Source organism: Scleropages formosus, chromosome 1 (genome assembly GCF_900964775.1).
Source record: "Scleropages formosus chromosome 1, fSclFor1.1, whole genome shotgun sequence".
In the NCBI taxonomy this organism is placed as follows: Eukaryota; Metazoa; Chordata; class Actinopteri; order Osteoglossiformes; family Osteoglossidae; genus Scleropages; species Scleropages formosus.
In genome coordinates, this window is record NC_041806.1 from 31,822,760 (window position 1) to 31,844,468 (window position 21,709).

Consider the following 21,709-nt stretch of genomic DNA (forward strand, 5'->3'; position numbering starts at 1 on the left):
ATACCATATGGCCACAGTACACTGAATTTAAATAAGACCTTGGCTTTCATGCGAGCACCTCTGGGGCACAGACTGGGCTGATGGCACCGGACTCGTGTATCAACGTGGAAAAGGACATTCGTGAGAACTGGGGGTTAGTGAGTGCGCTAATGATTGTGCTAAATTAAATACATAGCAAAAAATCAAGGTCAATTTAATCACGCTGGAAACAAGCGCTTTCCCCTTTCCTTCTTGTTTATTACATCCTTAAAAAATAAGATCCTCGTAAAAAGCCATTAACAGCCTGGCACTATTAATAACTACCCTCACTAACAGAATGCGCATCTCAGCTGACAACACTTACAAATGTTAATACTAGTCATATGCAAAGAAATGAAGACGCTCCTTATTTCAAATATACTGTATTCGCTGCATTCTTTATTGGTATTTCCAGTATTATCCAAATCAAAATTATAATCCACCTAAAACAGTTGTTTAAGCGTCACACATTTACATTCATTCATTTCACACTTTTCGCCAAAACGACTTACATTAGGCTTCCTACACCTGTTTACCCATTTATACAGCTGGGTAATGCTAGAGCAATTTTAGGGTAAGTACCTTGTTTTAGGGTACTACAAAAGTAGACAGGATGTGAATCAACAACCTTTGGCACCCAAGGCAGCCACTCTTACCCTAACGCGCTACTCATATCAAATTAGAGGATGAGGAAGTGAGAAGATCTTATGTTATAACCTGACGTGCCAATGGGAATCAAGCTGCATTTAAACGCAATATTCTCTTCACCGAAGACAATACTGTTCTCGGCTCACTTAATAGTATTTACGACGCAATAAAATTAAACTGGACGACCTGGAGCAACCCGAGGAACACGCAATACAGAGACGTCGCAACCTGGTACCACCTGGTTCAGAACTGCCACCGAACCACTCAGGACGTCATTCTGTTTTTTCTTCCTTTCTTTTTTTTTTCTTATTTTGTTTTCTCAATTTTATTTTGCAACATATGCCCGGCTGCGAAGGGCCTCTCTCATCCTCCGGCAACTCCCTGCCGACGTAAAGCAAAACATTACCGTCACGTCTGTCAGCTTTAATCAAGTCTGTTTCCAGATGGATGTGCTCGCCTGCTCTTCTTCTGCTCGCTCCTGGAATAATTTGACTTTCAAGCGCTCACCCACTACTAAGGGAGAGGGTACGAGGAACCGCAGAGGCTGGCTGTGGCACGGGACTGGCTGTCCATCACTAGAATTCCCACAGACCTCTTTGCAATCTCACATACGTCTCCTGCTAACTGCTGTGGGGTCTCACTGGAGTCTCATGTCCACGTGACTTGAGTCCCCAACCTTGCTAGAGATTACTGTGACCTCACATCTCCTACAGGTCACTGGGCAATGCCAGACAAACCTCCAATATTGCCGGTACTATGCAGTTGCATGCTGGCCCAATGGCATTTCTATAGGTGACGCCAACAGACTGAAGATGAGGAAGGTTGGTTTGGTCCTAGGAGATGGACTGGACTCCATGGGAGGATGTGGTATAGAGAAGGACAATGACTCTGTCTGTCCCACAAAATGATTCTCACCCTCTGTACACCATTTCGGCTAAACAGAGAAGCACCTTCAGCAAAGCACCGGTCCAATTCTAGTGCACTAAAGAGTGCTACCTGAGGTTATTCCTGCCAACAGTCATTAGATACCATAACAAGTCAGTCTCACCGAAGTACTGGTACTGAGCTATCATTACTACTTGTAATTCTTTTCTATTTCCCATTTCTTTTTATTTATTTGCTTATTCTTTTGTACTTGCCCAAGTGTGACTACAGACACCCCTCGACTTAAGCAAATATACCGTTTTTCAACCCCTTACATAAGTCGAAATTCACACATGTCGGATTCCCCCTCCCCTCCGTTACAAGCCTCCTTATTTCCTTCGCATTTGTTGGAAACACGGGAATAAAAAAAAATGACACAATATAATTCTCTAGTAAATGTCAGACATATTAAATACTGTAGTAAGACATAGGCCTAGTCACTGAAATAAATTTTTGCATTTCTATAAAGCATACATTTAATTAAAAATTAGACTACTGCATACGGTACACGTATGATATTGTATTGTGCATGCTTACCTTATACAGATGCCCCTCGACTTACGGAAACAGATCGTTCTTCAACCGCTCAAAATTTATGTATGTCGGATTCCCCCTTCTCCCCCACCATTCACCATAATAACATTAATAATCTTTTCCATCTGTTATTGCACCTTGACGTTTCTTCGTTATTATTGGTGTTTTCAAGCTAGCTATTCCTTTCATGTGCTCCTTTATACGTGCAGCATCCTTCACTATCGTATTCAGTCGATACGGCTAAACCTTGTTCCCGTGCTATAGACGATAATCTTTGTCCACCTTCATACTTCCTTATTATTTTCAATTTCATCTCCAAATCGATAGCTGTATGCTTGCAAGACTGTTCTCGTTTTTCTTCAAGCGCATGTTTACCACCAGGCATTGTAAATAATGAAAAGGGAAAAAAATATACGGGGGTAAAAAAAGCATTAAACTAACGAAAGGAGATGCGTTCATGGCTCAAAACTCACAAGAACTGGAAAGATGCAGCTTCCTGCCTTGTCTGGTTACGCCGACTTGCGCACATTTCAGATGTTTTGCGTAAAATAAAAGCGCTATCCGTAAATAATGTGTATGCCGGGAATTTTTTTAATGTAAATCCAGATTTACATAAGTAATAGGGTGTCTGTATTTATTTCCATTGTGATTCTAGTCTCTCTCATTGTTTTACCACTACTGTGTCATATGTATACTGTTGTAACCTTAAGCAATTTCTTTTGGGAATAATAAAATGCTCATCTATCCATCACACCTACCTGAAGACCTATTGAGACGACACCAAGTCTCTAACTGACCTGTAGTCTCTAAGAGACCTGGTGAAGACACCTCAGAGCATGATCTTTTTTCATAGGTGACTCACACACTTGAGTTGCCAAATACCCGGAAGGTTAAAACCATCACATGTGCCACCATCTGCCTAGACAAAACTTCCTTGGTGTCGTAAAATGGAGAAAAAAAAAAAGGAAGGAAGCAAGCGGGTGTTATATTTATCCGTCGCCTGGTGTGAGGAGAAGAGGGTCTACCAAACGTATCATTTTATCCCCATTACTGTCCATTACCAGTCCACACCTGCTCAACCTGCATCGTGGCAAGAAAAGGAAACAGAGAAAACGCAAAAATAGGACTAAAGATATTTGCGCAGTCAGGAAGCTTTTACATCGCTCCCCAGAAATTTGAGGGAATGAGGGCAAAGTGTGCAGCTGAACCTGGAAGCACAAGGAAGTTATGGAGATAACTGGAACAACTGAAGGCACCGCTGCATCTAGGGTGGGACCTGAAGGCCGGAACTGCTCTGCGTTGAAAAGAAAAGCTATGCGCACAGAGCATCGCATGCATGTGGTCTGGATCACTGCTATGGGACAGCAGCAGGATCCTTCCAAAGAAGACCGTCTACAGCTACCACGCCCGTGACAACCCCACAGCAAAGCCTCCAGGCTGCAGCACAGCTGAAAATGTCTGTATCCCGCTTTAACTCTGGGGAAGTCGGCAAGGACCCTCTGCCTTGTGGGACATGAGCAAAGGTGGCTGTCAACCGCTAATGCCACGGTTGGCTTTCCGACACAAAACGCACGTTCCCGCCCGCAGGCGACGCTTTTGCTTGCAAGTCGCGTGGCCGCCGTCATCTGCAGCGTTTCGGAGCACCCCTTCAACGAAGCGATCGCGTACTGTCATTTTATACAGTAAAACCTCTTCCTCGCTCACCTTCTCCACTATGCCGGGAGTTAGACACCCTTGCTCGCAAATATCTATTTTAGTTCACACTGCAGAGAAGTCAAACCCCAAGGCATCCCAGTGCTGCCTGTACCTCAAAGAACACTTTAAATACTTTATAATTCTGGAACACAAAGCTACATAAAAGCTGAAATGAAAACTTCACCCCATATATTATGCTGCAAACTGTGGCCCATTGACTAATTCTGCCCAATGACCTCAACTTAGGCTCTATTTGACCTTAGAGTCTTACGGTCTTCAATTAATACACGGCCTACAGCCACGTATTGGTTCTTTTGGCTGCTCTTGGATGCGTTAATAAAGGGACACTTTCCATTCCACGTTCATTCCAATCATTGGCACAATGTGGCAAGTGGCGATGTGCGTGATGAAGTGCCAGTGCCTAGCAGAATTTGACTTGATAATACATATCGACCAGGGTACATTTAAGATCATACTGGAGGTACCCAGCAGCAGCCGTATAGATGTTCTCAGCAAACATGGTGATCTGATATTTAAGTGTTTTGCTTCAGTAAATATCTGGCTGTATAAATGGATTAAGTGTGAAATTACGTGCTGTGTTTCCCTGCAGATCTGGATAATCTTATGTGCTGTGCAAACGGTGTAACACATTGTTATTCAGTCATTCAGTCAAAAGCGAGGATTTGGTTTTTTAAGTTTATTTGCATGCGTGCGACCACAGGGTTCAGTAACATGATTTAATAATGATTATGACTAATAATGATTCAACTAAAATATAATCACAGAATAATTGTCATTTTCTGTATGTATGCATACTTTGTGCGTACAGAAATTTTAAAGCGATGCAGAATCGTTTGTGTTATTGTCCCAAAAATTTGACATTTATCCTACAAATTCCCATGCCTCTTCACATAACCCTCATCATTGTAAAAATTCCTGAAAATGTAGACAACTGTTGCCTAGCAACTCTACTCCACACCAGAAGGAATCCTTTCCATTGTTTATTTTTCCTATTGAATTCTTGGATTCACATTTCTAGCCACAGAGCTCGATCCCAGGGATTAGGGCCTAGACGATGACACTTCATGAACCCAAGGAAGGAACATTCTCTGGAGAGAAAAGTCATCTAGAGTCACTGAGCTTCAACTCCTCCAAAGCTGCACTTGCGAGGACTCACTCGTCTGTGGACAAAGAGCTTGGGCTTGCGCCATTCTGCAAAATAACGTCAGTGTTTACATGAGGGGCGGAAGTGCTTCCTTCAGGCATCAAGGATAAGAGCCTGTCTTCCAACCTGCCGTCAATCCTTGTTGCTCGTGCCACTGTGGGCTGTCACAGCTAGTAGGTGACTGCCGTAAGGCTCGGGTCCTACTTCCTCATGCTGCACGTGTCCAGTTCTGAACTGAATGTTGCAGGCCATGTCTCGCTGTCTGGCACTTGATTCAGGTTCCTCCCACTGCTGGCAACCCACACACTCATGCAGGCAATGAGCAGCATCTATGATTGGCTTCAGTTGACAGGAGCAACCAAGTCTTCAATGGTTTTAGAAGGAAAATGGTAATTATTCCACACTGAGGCTGAAATAATGAATGCGTTGGCATGCTCAGCCTCCTGGACTTCATGAAGCAGAGCCCACTTCACCCCCCACCACCCTCTCCCCCACGTTTTATAAATGGTATCTGTTTTCATTTGGAACACTTCATGGACTGGACTCCTAATGCAGCTCTGGGTCAGACATATCACTTCACAAGCACGGGGGGGGTCAGGGCAATCTAGTCCGTCTGCCATACAAGGAAACAACATTCTCGCAGCCATGTCGTCTTTACAAAGGGAAACCCGTTTCGAGATCCTAAAGATGCACAGCTGCTGTCAGGGTCCGATAAGCCCCTTGAGAACAGGACATGACAGTTGAGTGGAAGCAACAGCCAAAGGACATTTTCGGCAGGGAGCTTTAGGTAATTTTGACGAGTCACCCTTCAGCTCCCGGCCACCTCTTCCCTTCTGTTTGAGAGAAAGGCGGAGTGATGCCTTTAGGATGTTTGGGGATTGCTGTAATTCACACATTCATATCCAGTTGAAGAACAGAGGCTGAGCAGCTCAGCCTGTGTCACATTTCCCCCAATCTCTCAACTACAACAGGTGAGCCAACATGCTGAAAATGTGCTTGTTATCTCAGAGTGTAAAGAGGGTTGGGTTTGTCACAGGATAACGGATGGAGGTTGTACAGTAAAGAATTTATAAGACCAGTCACTGCCCCCCAAAAAGCCCAAAAGAGCAAGACCACAAACATCACAGAGTGCCTGAACCTTCTCAGAACTCACATATTTGACCCTTAACTACAATGATGGGGAACCACCCATTGCACTGAATTTCCAGCTTCCTCCACTTCTTTGGGGCACGGCATACAAATTAAAAAAAAAAGAAAGAAAAAACTGCTTAACACACAAACAGCCCAAGTTCAGCTGCACAAAAAAGCATCAGAATCACAGAGGGCAGAGCTAGCAGTGAAGTCAACAGAGCTTTAGTGAGCTATGTTCTCCTTATTACCTGCTCTTTATTGCCACCTCTTTAAATAGTCATCAACAGTGCCACTCGAGAGGCAGTCACACACATTCGCGCACTGCCTGGCATTGACGGAGAATGGATGTGTGTGTCGCCTTCAGCCGGAGTCCGCTTACCAAGGCCCCGGCTATGATGAATGACACAACGCGCATCTCCACTCTGCCACGGAGCTGTGTCTTGACTACCAGTGCAGGGAGACCAGTTGCACCTAGTGAAGCTGGCTTGCCAGGGGGTGACGAGTCTGCTTTCAACCTCACATTAACAGGTTTTACTTCTTCGCTCAGTCACTAAGTAGTAAGTCACACACTCTGTGCATGTTAAAAATAAACTAAACCATCTGATGGTTGCCACAGAGACAACGTAAACAGTGCCAGAACAGTGGGACAGGGGACAAAGAACAAAGGCTGTTGCAGCGCCCTCTCATGGCGTCACTAGCCATCTGTATCAGAGCAATTTTCGGTGCCCAAATGCATCCTTGCTTGCACCAGGGGAGCGAGATGCAGATGGCTCTCTCCATTGGAGGTGCAAGAGAGCTTGAGCAGGCACTGGCACGGCTGCACCTCCACCAGACCTTCTGCTTGTTGGTCTGTAAGAAAAACTAGACACCTTATTAGGTTACTCGTAAAGCTGGATGCTGAGGATTTCATTAAATCACGATTTTGATATAGCGAAGCGGGAGGCGGTGTGCGTGCGCCCGCCTGTGTTGGCGGCCTGGTGTTTGAAGTGAGTGCTGTTGCGTAGCTAGGCCTCTACGCTGAATTTCAGGAAGCAATCCCTGGAGAAAAATGCTGATTACATGCGCCTCTCAAGTGGGGCATTTCAAGTGCGGAAAGTACGTGCAAAAAGGGAAGAAGTTTGCCGTTGATAATGACCAAAAAAAAAAAAAAAGAAAACTGGAGAACTACTTCTTGCATGGTGGAAGACCTTATGGGTGCAGGTCAAGCACCTGCAGGATTGTTCTTCATCGCTTGGATCATGATGCACCACCAGTAACTGTTGGGGGAGGTCAGATGTGCACCCTCCACCGCGAGAAGCCTCCAGTGGTTCACATAAACAACTCCAGGCAGACTCACAAATGGATGTCTGGTGGCTTAAGACAGACTGAGCTATTGTTGATTTCCCATTTGTTAGCAAATAGTTTGTACTTCTTATCTTGTAAATATCTCCCCCATTGGTCTAGTGTTGATAGGAACAGGAGTGGAATTACATGTTCAAAGTATGCATTAATTATATGTAACTATTTGTTTCTTGGCTGAAGAGGATTAGAACAAGATCAGGGTCTTACTCTCCCTGAGGGCTGCAAGATTCAGATGAGAAGAAGCTTAAATCTATGCCCTGGTCAAGGTGCTCTGGAAACATGCCAACCTAATGATCAAACTCCTTACTGGGAAGTGTGTTTGTTGCTACGGAAACCCTCCATCTTTCACCCGTCCTTTTGCCCTTCAAGCCACTCTAGTAGACTCAACACAGGCCTGGAGGAAATACAGGCAGCATTAGGATGCAAGGAGCTGGTGGCAACGATGGGGAACTGGGGGCAGGTACCCTTATGCTGGGAGTCTTCACACTACAAGAAGCTTAGCGCCTGCTCTGCATTCTAGCAGCACTGAGAACAAATCAATGATGACTAAGTAACCCTTTCTCCCTGATAGGGATGAAGTAAGCCAAGGAAACACCCTCACAGCATACCCCAGTGGGATGGAAGAATACAAGAGCTGGCCCCCACACGTACCTGCAAGACAAGCAGCCGGAGATTAACGAAGACACCGCACAGGCCACCTGCACAGTCTTAACCCTAGGCACTGTTGACAGTATTTACTCCTCATGTCTCCACTCCCGTTTCCACCTAATTTCTGTCCACTTTGGTGTTCCATACAAGCTCCATGGAAGTGCTGGGCTCGGAGAACCGTGAGAGACCTTTCCTTGTATCAGGCCCTCCAGAACAAATAAGTCTTGAGATCCCCACACCTGAGATGCAGTAGAGCTGCATAGGAAACTGAGCCTAAGAGATACAGGGTACTGCTGTAGGGAGAGCAAAGGCCAGACACCAAGCCACATTCTCTCGGCACTCCATTATTACATTATTTATGTCATTACCAGACGGTGCTGTGCAAAGAGACTTACGTGACCCATTTCTACAGAAGCCGTTCAGGTTAAGTACCTTACTCAACAGCACAATAGCATCCTTCTGAGGATCTGAACCCATCACCTTGGTCAGGAGCCTGATTCTTCAATCAGTACTCGTCAATGCTTCCCCACAACTCGGTGAGACTGGAAGAAGTGGTGGTGAGCTGCTGCCGCATTTGATGCCCACCGTGGAGGAAGAAAATATTGACAGAAACACTGTCTGAATGGTCAGTCTTGGCACACATACATGAACACAGCACTTCCCATCAGGCTTTGTATTGTGGCTCGATAGCAACCTGACCCTAGAGTCAATGTGTGTGAGAAAGACCTAGCAGGAGATAGACTGACGGAGAATCACAAGAAGAAGCTCTTATCTTTGTGCTCATCAGCGTTCCACACTGTATTGAAAAACATGGATGGATTGGAGGATATAAATTTTAACATGGGTAATATGATTTGTGTCATTGATTTTGAGACCATTTCCCTTTCATTTAAACTTGCCCCCAAGGGGCCGACTCACCGGCTTACATAATGCAACACTGTCAAGAAAATGGCTTGATACATTCCCCCAATCATTCTGCGAAAAGCAACCTTATTCTACTGACCTGGGGGAAAATAACCAATCAAAATTTGGTATCGAGCCAAGAAAATAAGTATGATGACCTCTTCCCACTGGCCACACTTAGTTGGGGAAAAAACTGCCACTCATGACCACTAAGCATTCCGTAGGGGGATGTCAAAGAACCAGAGACGCAGATCAAATTTCCTGCAATGAACATTGGCCAGAAAAAGTCTCTGGATTACACACAGCTGTGTGATTGACCACAATTACTGTTCATCAATGGCCACACTTGAATATGTCTCCCGTGTGATCTGGTTTCGAGTTACACACACACTTTCAGAACCGCTTGTCCCACACGGGGTCACGGGGAACCGGAGCCGGAGCCTACCCGGTAACACAGGGCGTAAGGCCGGAGAGGGAGGGGACACACCCAGGACGGGACGCCAGTCCGTCGCAAGGCACCCCAAGTGGGACTCGAACCCCAGACCCACCGGAGAGCAAGACTGTGGTCCAACCCACTGCACCACCACACCCCCTGGTTTAGAGTTACAGTTGTTAGAAATTACCAAGAACCTTGACATTCATGACAAAAATTGCTCAGACACATTGAAGTGTTTCACTTTACAAGGTTGGCACTCAGTGTCTCATTTAATGTATGTGACTCAATGTTAATATATGCATGCACGCACGCACACACACACACACACACACACACACACACACACACACACACACACACACACACACACACACACACAATTTCCTTTTCCATTATTTTTAATATCTTATTCTAATGTTTTGATTGCTACTTCTTGAGACTTTTAAAGTGTTTGGAGAGTGTTTTAGATATACTTGGGCATGTGTTTAAAGTCAAGGAATGCATAATTTTCCCCCACTTAAAATAATGGGAAAGGACACCTTGGTTTACAGACTGTTTTCAGGAATGATATGTGCATACATATATCTCACCGAAATCTTTCAAGGACCACAGCTGGTTCTGAAGCAGTGAAGACTTGCCACATCGGAATAGTCCGTGCGCCAGTATGGTCAACAGATACCACCCTTCACAAGGTAGCCGTACAAACGGGCTAGAGAATCTGTTTAAGTTGGCATGGATGAGGCCATCTTCAAAGGAAGTGAGGTCATTTACTTATGTCACCCCTCTTCTTTACTCCCAACTGCGGTTCCTGTTCGTCCCTGTTGCATTCTGATGTGAGCTGTCGGCGAAGGCCAAATGTCACCGCTTGTTATCGGAGATCCTTTGAACTCCTCTTTCAAAATTTCTCCCATGTCTGTGAGCAATTGCACCCTTTATATTCTAAGAAGATCTCTACCTTGGCGCAAAGAACAAAAGAGGCTGCATTACGGTGCATGAACGGAAGGCCTTTGTGACTTGGGATCGCGGGGCTGTGGTTAGAATCCCAAGTCAGTTGTTCATGCTGTACCCTTAAGTATCCCACTTTTACTGCAATTCTTAAATATATCCAGCTCCCCAAAAAAAAGGGCAAAACATGGAATGCATAGCTTGTGTCAACCACCACGAAGACAGTAGCTTGACAGGGGAATATTTTCCATTTTCTAAGCAAATATCAATAATGTTAACCCCAGACCTTGGCTTGTCAGGTCACTGTCTGGTGCTTGGGGACTGTTGAAGGCGGTGAGAATACCCCTCACCCCCCGCATTGAAACATTGCCGGGCCAGTTCAAAGCCTCGAGCATACAGCACAGTGATACAGCTCCAATGGTTCAACCGCTGGGTTTTCTCTGCAGACTGGACACAGATTGGACACCTTGAGTGATTTCCAAGGGCCAGAACTTCTTCAGAAACTCCCCAGACTGCATCTGATAAACCACGGTGGGATCACCAACAGGGTCGGCACGCCATTAAGTTATATCTGATCCTGCACTGGGACCATTGTGGAGAAATGTCAAGTGTTTCCTGAAGGAGGGGCACTTTCATCTTGCAAAACACAGCAAGCAAACACAGATGCTCACTCTTGGCACCCTTGCGATGAGATAAGGAAGCAGTAAAGTGCTGCTCTCTCCGGCCGGGAGCAGCCTTCTTCCTGTGACATGAAACAACCGTGCCACATGGAAAGGTGGGGGGGGGGGGGGGAGAAGAAGAGCAGCAGAACAGGAGAGGTAGCAGTAAACTTGTGATGAAGGGAAGGTCTATGTTCTCCAGCTGTCCTGCTCATCGGTAACTCAGACTGGTACGACAGACGGGTGTCAATGGTACAGTGGGATCGATTAAGCTGGAAAGTGCTTAAAGCAAGCTGTTAATAGCCTTCCTGCTTGCACGCTTACTGTATCACATGGCCCTTGAGCGAGCATCTTTGTTTGGCACGGCAAAAGACGTGAACCTGTGTGACTGAGGGCTATACTTCTGATAATAACACATACTTCCTCTGGGTTCAATACAAGTGACCCGACCGCATATGAGATTAGAAGCTCTTTTTTAAGCAGCTGGTTATCTGCGAAAACCCTGGTGCCGTTTAGGACCCCAGACTGCAAAAGTCAAGCAGGCACAATTACATGCTTCCGGTTTGCTGGCCAAACACCCCTACCCCAGAGCATCTGCAGATTTGTGACCATATCAGCAACTGCAATGCGAGGAGCAGCTGGTGGAGAAAGCCCACCCCAGTCGCCTCCCCAGCAGGGAGCTGCGGATGTCTCCATTACGGCAGCGATCCAATACCCCCAACCCCACCGCCACCCCTGCTGCGCCAATAGCCAGGACACTTGGCGAACCTGGCAGCCCTTGAGTGGGGGGTGGGGGGATGGATACCACATAGCACGCCAGTACTGCGACAAGCCTGGGGCTGCGGGAACTTGGAGGGGGAGGAATACTGTATGAGGTCCCCCAGGTCCCCTGCTGCAAAGCGAACTGCTGCTGTGGGCTTCAATTGGTGGGGGGAGGGAGTTGAGCCTGGGGGGGCTGAATTCTCCTTTACGCACAAACTGTCCAAGCTTATCCCAGAGAGTTAGTGCACAAGTTTACCTACTGGGCAAATAATCCCCTCAAGAGCATCTGCTGAAAAATACAGGGGAGGTGAGAAGTGACAGGGACGGAGAGAAAATAATTTCACCAGGTTACAACTGAAGCTGAGAAAGCGCTCCTTGTCCTTCAGGCGAAGCGTGAATGCCTTCGCCTATGAATGCTTCCAAGACTGCGATGCCTTTCCTGTCTTTGTTAATGAGTACTAAATAAATTGGACCAAAACCACAATGCCCGCCGTGAGCCCCGTAACGGCATGACTATGTCACACTGGCTGTACGCATCAGCAAGGATGAGTCAAGGCAACGCGGCCTCGCAATGACGCGTTCTGGTTCCGGCCCATCAGCGGTTCCCTAGCGGTGCCTTTCACTGAGCTCCCCACAACGACAACGCTCCCTTTCAGCTCTGCCTGCGATGCAGCCACTTCAGTCCGAAGAAGACGCCGCGATCTCACCGGCAGCGGCGGCGATGGCATCGGGGCCATCTCTTCCTTACTCTCGTCCACGGCGGCAGGGCTGCGAAAAAGCTGCGCGAGTGTGGGACCGCGCGACTGTTAATCCCTGTTAAGACAACCAGCCGCGATTCAATATAAAGGGCTTCAGAAAGATATATTGGGATTAAACAAAGCCATTCATCGTCTGATCGCCTAATCCCAAGGAAGAAATCCTTCATGACCAGCGTTCCTGCAGACCTGACTGACAATTATCTCATTGATGATAAAGGACCCACAGGAAAAGGAAGAAATTGTATAACTTGCTTTGTGCAGCCGAGAGACAATAGCCTTTGAAAGATTTTCTCACTTATTAATTATATAACTCCTGTATTCATTTCTCATTCTGAAACTTAACTATCCAACATTTTCAACTTCAAAAAAACCAATATCAATACATCTAATATACTAAACTGGGTGAATATTACGAAAATCTACAGCTAAATGACAATTCTGAGGCCGCACTTTCATTAAATGAACCCTAATAACTGACTGTGTTTAAATGCTGTTTAGATAATAGTTAAGGAATGACCTTCAATCTTCACAAAGTACTTGCGTAACTGTTAGTGTGCTTAAAGTATCTGTAAAGACACTGGACTAATTACATGATAACTGAGAGCTGCTATGATAATGAAAGATATTCAGAGAGAAAAACTTCTGCCAGTCTGACAGCCGATGGAAATATGAAATAAGAACGCTGCTGGCTCTGTAACATTATCGCAGTAAATGTTTGTTTATTTCTGTATTCACGAATCGGGTGTCCTCCGCAAAGAAAAGCATCCTTTCCATTCGCTGTTGTCTAGACCTGATTCCTTCAAGGGTGACTTCAGTAGTAGGAGAGGGTCCGCGGCAGGGAGATCATTTTCACGTGACCATTATTTCATATCTACATTAGAGAAACTGAAAGAGAGGAAGTTCTTGAAGTGCTTCGCAGAGACAGCGGCTTCATGGTTCTCCTATATCGGTTCCCCTCTATATAAAACAAAATGAAAAGGCAGGCTTCTGTTGCTGTTATGTAATGTTTCTTTACTGGTAGTTATTTGTGAATTGTGCCACGCATTACAGACAAATGGCTTTGCCCTTCGGCTACCTCGGCTCCGGCGTTCAAGCGGCTCCACACAAAAACGGGGAAAAAAAGAGAAGGAAAACCGTTTCCGCTCCCAGACTGATTTAGAGCACGCCAGTCCACCTTGCCAGCGAACTGCCGTATATTGGATAGTTCTGCCTCCGTGTGACTGTTAGCCTTTTCGAACAGCTTCCTGTCCACACACAGTACAAGACTGCAGCGATGCGCTAGAGTCGCCGAACGCCTGGCTCTCCCAGAAAAGCGGCTGGTTGCGATCATTGGCTGCCAGTCCGCACCCACGTTGGGCCAGGATCACATGGCAAAAGGCACAGTGGTGCAGGGAGCTAGACAGCAGCATTCATCTGTAGAACAAACTCTTTCTACGGATGTGTGGTACGCTGACCTTTCCATGGGTACGTAGCTTATTTAGTTTTATGCTGGATACAGGGGACTGAGCTTCGTACACACATATTGGGTAGAGAGCGCTCTGCAGGCAGCTATTACTCTGAAGAAATTAATTTATGGCTAGGGCAGAGAAAACAGGACAGGAGGAGAACCTCTGTCCTTTTCGCTTTATCGGGGAACATTTTCCGCCCATACGTTAAAAAAAAAAAAAAAAAAGATACATACATTATAGAACCAATTCCAGAGCAATCATACACCTCCAACTTTTAAAACTGTTTTTACAGCCCTGGCATATGGTATATTAAAGTTTATAAGGATATATGTTGTGTTGAGGTTTTTATGGTGACTTGCCGAGACTGCTGCTGAAGCGATGGGCTGTTTGCGGCAGCAGATTGAAAGCCTCCGGCTGCGAGCGCCAGCTGCGCCCCGGCCGCACACATACACATGCGATGGTCGAGAGTGCGACGGTAAGGCCAGCGGGGGTAATGCTGTCACCGCAGTGTGCTGGCCGCTGGCGACGCCCTATGGTGTGGGGATGCACCTGAACCACTCCTGGGAGTGCTGGGGTCACCCCCATGGCCTGGCATCCCAAGACGGAGCACCTGGAGCTGTGCCAGAGGCCCGGGGGCTGTTTTCATTGTACTGGCCAAAATCTTTCCCATGCGAAAACAGTGAGGGGGAAAAAAGAAACAAACAAGACATTTTACCAGGTCAGGCTTGGTTTACACCCTCCTCCTCCCCCCACTAAGGGCTACTTGAGCGTGAAAGAGCAACCATACCGCTACTCCTGGGTCTCACAGAGGTCATATTAATAAGAGGAGGAAACAAAATCTGCAACAACATGGCTAAAATCCAAACTGTGATTCCTCTGCCTTTTCTCCTATGTGAGGCAGACAGAGGTAGGGGGAGTACATTCTGGCTGCCCCTAGACTGAGTTGCCCTACTGTTAAGAGCCCAATACTAGGACAGGCTACAGTAAAGGACTAAATGGAACCAGGTTCAGGGTGCAACACTGAGCTGTATGGCAGTACACAGATGGATGGACTTTTCACCATGGAATCCAATTAGGCCAATCCCCCGGGATCCCTGGGAATCCTCACAACAGCCACAATCAGACCCTCAACCCCACCCCAACAATCTGACCTTGCCATATCATGCTGCACCACCCGTCTGCCTGTGATATTGTAACCAGTGTCTTAACACCAGTAGGACGAAACACGAAGGGGTGGCATCACCCCCAGAGATAGAAGATATACTGGAACGGCCAAGGACCAGCCCTACCATCCATGCAGCAGACAGTTCAAAGGTTAAGTGTACCAGCTTGCGATGAAAGGGTTGCAGGATCAGGTCCTTTGAGAAGCCCTTGCATTGCAGGGCTGAGAAATACACTTGATCCCAGATGCTTCAGTAAAACCTCAGAAGTGCAAATGACTACAGTGCAAGGTGGTCTATATCAGGGTCTGCTAAGAAATAGCTAAAAAGAAATAAAAAAAAAAAAAAAAAAAAAATTCTGTACTTAAAGCCTGACTTAAAAAGTAGGCTTCTTTCCGAGGTTAATAAAAAAAGCTCCTAATACTTTGGTGCAAGGCTGTTCCACTGCAGAGTGGGAAGGCTGAGAGCAGGAGTTTTTCTTCCAGCTGGACAGTGAACCACTTGATTCAGCTTACAGTCTTGAACCCATACAACCCTGTCTAAGCTCAGAGCTCTTCGTGGTGTGCAGAGAGGTAGAAAACCTGCTCGGTTCTAACCTTTAGTATCATGGTTCATCATGTTTGCATGGGCTCAGAGGCCTACACGTTTATTCCCGTGCTGGTACGTATCGACAGTACCGAGGCTCTTCAAGTTAAAGTCGAAATGTCCCCCAGAGCACTTCTCTGATTTCGTCACACACACGCGCGCGCACGCACACACACACAGAGCCTTGCCATCATCTGTGTTTACCTGCTTGTCACATGAACTACTCTAAATAGGATCATTTCCATCTTTTAAACTTTTTCCAGTACTTTCAATCCATGTTTTTTTTTTTTTTCCAGTCTAGGCAACAGCTTGAAGCCAAAAGGCTGCTCAACCCCGAGGTAGAGCAGTGATCTTGCACCTTTGGGAGAGGAACTTGATGTGAAGTGATTTAGTACATCTTCAACTGCATGGATGTGTAGGTATTTCCAACAGCAAGGTCTAAGTATTCTACGTGATGAGGTAATATAAAACTAAAACCTCTTTTTGCCTTGTATGTAGTATGGGATGGACTGGTTTTGCAGGGGTGACTGACAAACCCACATTTGAATTATCGCTGCAGTTCTTCTAGAACACGATAGATGACCTGGCTGGACGTGTGTCTCAGTCCCAAGGTGCAGGGGCCGGCCCTGTAGAGCCGTGCTTAACTGTGCTCCCTGGGAACCGTGGCTTCTATGGCAAAATCTCCCACAGCGGTGGACCCGATCTCAACTCCCTCCCCGCGGCTATTTCCACAGCATTACAGTATCCACAGGGGCAGCACATCTTGCGCATCCAATGTGTTAAGTGTTAGCAGCTCTTCTCACCGTCAGGAAGCATCAAAGAAGGCTGGACACATACTGAGAACCCCCTGCTCCTGCTTCTTGGAAGAATGCATTCTGTTTGATACAATGAATGTATTGGGGGGGGGGTGTTGGGGTCGATGAGATAGAAAGTCTATTTCAAGACTTAATGCTGCAAGAGCTGATGTTGATCATGTGGTATTTGTTGTTAAGAAAAACACAAAAAAGCAAGTCCCAGCATCAAACAGGATCCCTACGCTGTCTCACTTCATGAAAGATAAACACCTTCATCAATATATTGCAACCCGTAATGAAACTCAGCTCAGCGATTCCGTCTTGTACCGTTATCTGCTGCAAACAATCCAATTCACCTTATCCACCACAAAATGATCTGCTAGGGGCGAGGCAGCACAAGATTTTTTTTTTTTTTTTTTTTATAGACGGAGAAGAGCAAGACCATCATTAAAAAATAACCATCCTTTCCTCCAGCCACGCTCTGTTTGCCATGGAAACGTTGCTGGCAAGCTGTGCGATTGGCTGATGTCAGGGAGAGGGAACACCGGGGTCCTGCAGCCACCCCCATCCCTCCGCAACTAGCTGACAGCCCTCGCACACAGCACGTAGAAGGACACTCGTGCAGGGGAGAGGGACTGACGCGTAATCGTATTAGTAAAGCGGTGAATTACATTCCGGTCAGGGTTTCTGCCATTTGCTGTTTATTTCAGATTCTCCCCTGACCTTCACGGGCAGTGCGGGGAAAAGACTGCACGACTGCACGTCCCGACAGCCCGTCGAATTTAACCCGACGTCTACAGGGTCAATAATGGAAGGTCCCACTAGGCCGGTTTCCATTCGCTTTCTTTGTCGAGTTCCTCTAAGATGCGGCAGGGAGAAAGGGGTCAGCCCAAGGTCCTCTCATACCCGAAAAGCAATGTGACCTCCCCTGGCCTCTCCAAGCCTGCTTAACCTGTGGCTGACACACACACGGTGAGCTCACACACTGCTACGGTTAATTACCGCTCCTGCAGTACAGAACAAAGAATGACAGATTTTATTAAATCATGCTCTTTTGCAAGCAACGATCTATGAACTACAGACATATTGATGTAAAAATTTAATTTAAAAAAAAAAAATCTTCACCCTAACCCTTTGCTGCTACACAGAAACGTTACTGACAAATCAGAAAAACTAGTGCAATCAGGTTTAACAAAGAGAGCTGTAAAAGAAAGCTTCTTTCATAAGACTTTTCTTTTTATATTTGAAATGTATTGAAAAATACTGACTGGCGTTTGTATTTACCTTGATTACATTGCGAGAAAAAAACACTAGGGCTTTGTGGTCAGTCATCTCAGCACTGAACAGGGGCCAAGTCTGAAAACAAGATATAACTCACATGGAGAGGGCAGCTGGTACTGTACTTAAAGTGTCACATTGTTAATTCAACCATAGGTGCTATATTTTTTCTCAGTTCCCTGAAACCCTGAAATAGATATTTTTTCCCTTGCATAAATAATGTCACAGTGTTTTCCAGTATGTGGTGATGTCATTATTATTTTAAAATGTCCTGACAACACAAACGTGACCCGACATGCTGGAAACCAATCCACTGGATTTCTGTCTGGAGCTGTGTTTTGCCACCACTCACCTGCAGACAGGTTTTGGCAGGTCACAATGCGGGTCTCTCGCTGAGAAAGTCCGTGTTTGAGGAACACACAAAATGCCCATGATGGGAGGACAAGGCGCCAAGTCCCGCAAGTCTCGCCAGCAGGAATGCAGGGCACCCGTCAAGTCCCTCGCACCTGCTAATGGGGAAGCGTGGAATTTGGAGGTGTCCCCCAGTACTCCAGCAAATGCTGACATTTTTGGATCCCCATTATCTCTCAAACCCACTCCTGGTCTCAAGGGAGCAGACCATAGCAAGCCCCATTTTACATTATTATTATTATTATTATTATTATACAGGTTATGCACCAGCCAGTCTGTTTCCCTGCAACGGGTTCGACTCCTTGTCTTCAAGTCTCCTCCATTGTTCCTTCTCAACCTGAAGGAACCGCGGACGTTCACGCTGCCACCCAGGAGCAAAACCAACCACAACTTACTTGGCCGCCTGCAAAATCGTTACATAACAAGGGTGTCATTTTACCGGCCAGAAACTTCTCCCCACAAGTTTTGCAACGAGTGACGAAAGCCCGTTAGAAATGAAATCGCCTTTTTAAAGAAAGCCATCGTGCGAGCCAACGCGCTCTTCTTGTACTCGCGGTGCACGTTTACGTTAAACGACCGAAACCCGCGACCCTCGGCCTCCGATCTGCCAAAGCATCAAAGTCAGGAAAAGTAAAGATTTACATCTAAGGTGATGCCAGCGGTGTTTGGTAAGTCAACAGGCGCAGTGTGAGCTCCAGTTCCAAGCTGGACACACACTCTTTTATTACCACTACTGAGTTTCTGCTGCTTTCAAGCTTTTAAACAGTCATGAGAGACAGGCCCGGCGTAGCTCCAGATATATTATGGCATTTCTGCGCCCATAATATATGGGGAGTTACACCGGGGCAGTTTCTCGCCACTTATTCATGTATGTTTTTAGGACTCTAATTCACCTCAGTAGCTCTTTGTCAGGGAACCTGTGTAAAAACTCAGATTTGGGGCCCAGGAGGTCATTAGTACAGGGTTATCGATTCATCCTACATTTGCAGTCTAAAATGTTGAAATTATATATATCATACAGTATATATATATATATTACACATATATGAATTAAAAAATAAAAAACTCCTACTTTTCCTAACGACAAGGACTGAAGGAAACTTCAACCGAGCCTGAGGTAAAACGACGTCAGCCGAGAGTCGGAGAGAACTGCCTCGCGCTCTGAGATGCCGGGGCGGTAAACGAGTCGTTATTCTGCCACGAACTTCGACATTCGAAACTCGTAAACTCAAAATTTTAGACGTTTGAAATATAAAAACACAACGCGGAGTCGCTTTTTTAATGCAGCTGCTGTGTCCACTTTAGTCTAGAGCGTGAGGAGAGATGGAGTCGCGCACGAGGCGAGCCGGACAGCCTGCTGTCGTGTCAGCCTCGATTTATCGTTTGTCGTCGTGTCATTTATGACAGACTTAGTTTACGGTGAAAAAGAAGGACGATATAAATAAATAAATAAATATATACAGCGATATAAATACCAGAGCACGCGAAATTTGTCACACTATAGACGCTATAAAACGTTTTTGAAATTCAGGGTTGCTTCTTGAAAAAGTCCGTGCTCGTTCCTGTTGGGTTTTTCGTGCAAAACAACGCATCAGCCGCGTGGTTTCAGGAATTGAGTCTTATAGCTACGTTTTACTACGAATGTACGACAACAACGTGGACGTAAAATGTGGAGAAGCCGGGACTGTGCTTGTGGTTTTGACCCCAACCCCGCACACGCCTGGGGCTGTTTAGTGTCACTGTGTGCGAGCGATGACAAAAACGCAGTAAGACTAAGAGATGGTGGACAGAGTGAGAGAGCGTTTCTCTGCGCTTTCTCCCGCTCACACACACACACGCCAGAGCAGAACGGTCTTTCCACCGAAAACACCACACACCCCCAGTCTCTCACATGCGTGTGTGTAGGAATCGGTCCTGGAAAGGCATTTTTAATACGTCGTTACGCGCAAAATCGCGTTCGCGCGACCACGAAATCACGACACGCGGTTACACCCGTCACGCGCCTTCTCCAGTGTGCCGTCACTGTCCAGTAAGAGCGACCATTAACTAGTGTTACTTACTGTGTGCTGAGTGACGAACTCCGTGTGTCAACTCCACCCCCTCCACAGTGGACCACACACACACACACACAGGCAGTGGCAGTAAGCTGCTCTGATCTGTGCAATGGTGTGTGTGTTTAAGACTGTGTATTACACAAAAAGTAAAAAAAAATGTACACGAAATGATCAGTCACTGGCGGAAAATCCACAGACTCCACTGAGCATCGGCCCCCAGCCAGTCCTCATCTTCCCACGATGACTGCGTTCTGCCCTCCTCCACAAACGATGCTCACGCGCGGGTATCGAACCAATTCCTTCGTGCCATCCCATCATCATCATCACACCCATTAATTTAACGCTCCTCCGCGCGCGCTAATCCGCGCACTTCCGTCCCATCCTTCTTCGGGCGTTCGGACCTCGCGGCGCTAACGATGCGGTTCGAACAGGACCGGACCCGCAAGCGACCGCGCTGTGTTTCGTGGTGGTCGCGATCCGATCGCGATCCGCGCAGCGATGCGGACAGGCCGGCGGCGGGGGGACGGAGAAGAGAGGTCGCAGGCACTGGGGCTGCAGCGCGCGCATCAACCCGCCGCGCGCTCGGTCGGTTTCCGCACGCAACGAACGAGCGCGGGGAAGAGCCACCTACCTGCACGGAACCGCCGCCGCTCCTCCGCGTCCGAAGCCTGCAGCCTTTCCTATAGGCAGCGGAGGAGAAATGTGGCGAGAGGCTGTGGCGGAAACAGGAACTGGGAAGGCTGTAACCTCAACAGTCACTGCCGACTGGAGCTCCGGGGACACTCATTTTGACGCGGAGCTGCTGCGCGCACCCTACCGGCAGACTGCGGTACTGCGGCCGTGCGAGCGCGAGCCTCCCAGTCAGCGGCGGGCGCCCCGTAACCCGAAGAGTTTTAGTTCGAACCCCTTGCCCCCCCCTTGATCACGGTACTCAACTTGAATCGATGCCTTCGGCACGCAGTGCTGTGCGAAACGGGGACATTTTTGTATAGCTCATTATTCAGCATTGTATTCAGCCTAGGACAAAGGCGTCAGTAATAATAATAATAATAATAATAAAAATAAGTTGTTTATTATTATAAGTGATTATTGGTAGTAATAACAATAATAATAATTATTATCAATTGTGTTATTTCATGAAGAATATTAAAAATAAAACTATATACTAATAATACAATTATACAACAACAATAATGGTAATTATACAATACAAATAATAATAATAATAATACGTGCTTGTTTTGTTATCCCAGCTAGCCGGGACAGTGTTACAAGTGTAAGATAAGAAGTGTTGTTGACTAAGCCAGGCACTAGCAGCCCATAATATTCTGTTACCATGTCGCATGCGCCATGTGGCTGCCGCTTGTTTGTAACGCCTTTTTTAAAGAAAATGCAACTGTAACAAATGCAAC

At 46.5% G+C, this 21,709-nt stretch overlaps 1 protein-coding gene across 2 annotated transcripts in view; it reads right to left on the reverse strand.

Annotated features, from left to right (window-relative positions):
- fut8b (fucosyltransferase 8b (alpha (1,6) fucosyltransferase)) overlaps positions 1-21,155 on the reverse strand; it is a 68,763-nt gene extending 47,608 nt beyond the window's left edge. For both annotated transcript variants that reach the window (XM_029254247.1, XM_018735263.2), the window contains exon 1: positions 20,929-21,155. The gene's annotated coding sequence lies outside the window, so the exon portion shown is untranslated. The remainder of the gene's footprint in view (positions 1-20,928) is intronic.
- Between the last annotated feature and the right edge of the window lie 554 nt (positions 21,156-21,709).